The 3,264-nt window shown below is 55.0% G+C and overlaps 1 non-coding gene across 1 annotated transcript; it reads right to left on the reverse strand.

Annotated features, from left to right (window-relative positions):
* Positions 1-1,313: 1,313 nt before the first annotated feature.
* TRNAN-GUU (transfer RNA asparagine (anticodon GUU)) lies at positions 1,314-1,387 on the reverse strand. The gene has a single exon. It is a non-coding gene; the product is annotated as a tRNA-Asn (tRNA).
* Positions 1,388-3,264: the final 1,877 nt, after the last annotated feature.

A 3,264-nucleotide genomic window follows, 5' to 3' on the forward strand; every position in this document is an offset into this window, starting at 1 on the left:
ACCGTCCCCGCACCGACCCCAGCACCGAGCCCCGCTCGCAAGCGCTGCCCCACGCGGGGTGCGCACCTCCGGGCACTGCGCGGCTGCTGCGGGGAACGCGCTGCGGCCTCGAGCTGCGTCCGCCGCGTGATCATTGACGGAGGGAATCGCCCCTCTCGGCCGACGGGCACTGGTCCTGGGTGATGGTCCTGGTGAGGGGCGCGAGCTGACGCCGTCGGGGGTGTTGTACGGGAGCGAGAGCCGCTGGCATTCTCCGGGTGAAAGACCACTTCGAGTCCGACGCGTCCCGGGGCCGGTCGCTTTAAAAAGACCCTCCGGCGCCCACAAAGAGCGCAGCTCGGCTGCGTCCCCCGGTACCTGCAGGTGCCGCCGGGCCGGGGCCGCGTCCACAGCGGCGGGGTGACGCGAAGGGCCGCCGAGATGCGTCTTCCCCGGGCGAGGAGGTAATTGTAACACGAATTCTGCTCTCCGTGAGCCGCGAGTAGATCCCGGCGGACTTGGCACGAATCGCTCCGGACGGCGGCCGCGTCTCACACTGCCGAAGCGCTCATTTCGATTCGGCCACGGGCTGAGATGCGGCGGAGGTGCCAGCTCCCAGCTGATACATTCGGAGCAAGTCGCTTTTCACATTCATTTATGCGAAGCGGTTCCGTGCGGGCGCGGCGGGCCCGGAGCCGTGGCACCGGGCGTTGGAGCGGCGCGGGGCTGCGGGGCTCCTTCCTCCCCGACGGGTTTAGCACCGCCTGTGAAGGCTGCGAAGCTTCGTCCGCCAGGAAGAGAAAAAAAGAAAAGTCGTTCGTGCATTGTGACTTTTATTCCGATGAACGCTGCCGATCGCAACGACAGCCGGGTAGAGCAGCGCTCGGCACCGCGCGGCTCTGCAGCCCGCACTCCGGCTCCGACCCCCGCTGGCAGCCCGCGTCCTTCTCGCGCAGCTCCGCGCTTCAGGGGCAGACGCTCCTTCGCACTTGTCGCTCCGGGTGGGAGGAAGGAACAAAACAAACCGCCGCAGGGCCGGGCTCAGCGTAACGGCGGCGGGGAGCGGGGCTCGGCCGGGCCGCCCCTCTCGCAGCGGGGCACGGAACACAGACGCGCGCAGGCACGGCTCAGCCCGGCACCGCTCAGCGCCGGGCTCGGCTCGCGGCTCTCGGCTGCGGCTGCGCTGCGCTCCCCGCCGCGGGGCCCCCGCTCACAAACACGCGGCGCCTGTACCGCCGCCAGCGCTAATCTCACATCCTCCCGACGCGCGCACGCAGTCAAAAACGACGGCTGGCGGAGGGGGGGTGGGAAACTCGAGCCAAAAGAGCGGCCGTCGTCCCTGGGTGGGCTCGAACCACCAACCTTTCGGTTAACAGCCGAACGCGCTAACCGATTGCGCCACAGAGACTCCCCGTTTGCGCCGGCTTTGCGACGCGGGTGATGCCCGCGCGCTGCCAAACCCTGCGGCCGCGCCGCCCTCCCCCGCCCGGCAGAGCGAAACGAAACAAAACCCGGCTCCTCAGCGCTGCGCCCCGCGCGGCCTTAAACGAGCGCTGAGAACAGCGACTGCAGCGGGTTACCTTATCTTAGGCAACCCGAAAGGCTGATCACTTATTGAGGGCTTTAACTGGTGGGCTTTAAGGTCCCACCGAATTAATACGTTCAATGGTGATGTGAAGTGACTGCAGGAACTGTTACTTTAAAAAGGCAGCGCCTTAATGCATGCCCACAGGTCAACTACATTTACCTCCCTGTGTGACCACACGTAGCAGAAGAAAAGCTAGCAGTCCCATTATTATTTTATCAAATTTACTTCTCGCCTTCCCTTATAATAAATCAATGCCTGTGGCTTTCTCAAGTACAAAGCTCTCGCATTCAAATGTGAGCGGATGTTTTCCCCTTCCCTTTCACAGCCCTCCTGGATCTCCATAAAGCCCTACAACACCCTTGCTTCCCGTTCTCCCCCACCTCTGTGGAGCTCTGCCTGATGGCTGCTGCCCATCGTTTAAAGAATGGCCAAAGCTCTGCTGTTTGCTCCCAGGCAGCACCACTTTTGGTTTCTCCATGCAGGAGGGCACATGCACAGCTCTGTGATGCACACCCATCTTCTTTCCTGTGCATGCAAATGGGTGTGCACACACGGGTGAAATGGCAAGAACTACACTGAAGAAAGGCCTATGTTTGGGCACAGATTTTGGGCCCTGAGGTGTGTGAGAGGAACACAGGAATTGTCAGTAAACATCCAAGGCAACCTACCCAGTCCATAGGGACCAGATGGCTGCAGCAGGTCAGGCTGCAGTGTCACTGGCACCTCTCTTCTCAGCGATTTTCTGCATTGAGTCTTGGAGTTTTTCATCTGAAGTTTTACAAAAGAGTTTGAAGGAAACTTTCATGTTTATTTTTATTTTTAAGAAAATAAAATGCAGAATATCTGATGTTATCTCTTTAGTTGAAACCCTCAGACCAGATCTGGGCATGGGTGATTCCCAGTGACTGCTAAAGCACTAACATCATAGCAGAGAGCAGCATGGCTTATCTCTGTAAGTGGGGAAGACTAAGTGTCTGCCCTCTGGAGAGGCTTTCTGACTACACCTTCAGAATAGGATGATGCCAAGTACCGCTTATGGTGTTCAGAAACAAGAAGGGGTTGCTACTTCAGATACTGCTTGCCACCAAAAGATTCTGTGTGTCTTCTGAAAAGTATCATTTCAGTCCTTACCAGAACCAGGACATTATAATAAATGGATAACTAACATAATCCAATATTTCTATTAAAATTATTAAAGGTAGAGAATGAAATTTGCATTACAAAAGCTTTATTTGTTTGCAGCTGCAAACATCAAGCCATGAAAAGTATTTATTCCCGAAGGATTCAAAAGGTTGGAAGGAATAAGTACAGACAGACTTCCTCCATCAGACTGAAAACTTCTGTTATATTTGTTGTTCAACTAGAAGGAACTGGGAGGTATTTTATTCAGTTGTTTATAGATCCACCATTGTTCAGATTCATACTCATCACACTTTTAAAGAATTTATTCCTATATTATTCCTAAACACGTGTATTCTTTGGTCTAGTTCTTTGGTTAGTTAAATCTGAGGTGCTACCACTGGAAGAATATATCTGCAAATAGGATTTTCTTAATTTTTAGGCAAAGAACAAGACTGACGTATTTTACTGACATCTCCAGATCATTTAGCTCTGGCTTCTCTTATATTACAAGTCACAAATGAGGAATGATGAGGAAATCCAGAAAACATGGGGTGTGGCTAATAGGAGACTGCTGG

The sequence above is a fragment of the Cyrtonyx montezumae genome, unplaced genomic scaffold (assembly GCF_038088225.1).
Source record: "Cyrtonyx montezumae isolate F1298 unplaced genomic scaffold, pur_monq_1.0 scaffold_14, whole genome shotgun sequence".
NCBI lineage: Eukaryota > Metazoa > Chordata > Aves > Galliformes > Odontophoridae > Cyrtonyx > Cyrtonyx montezumae.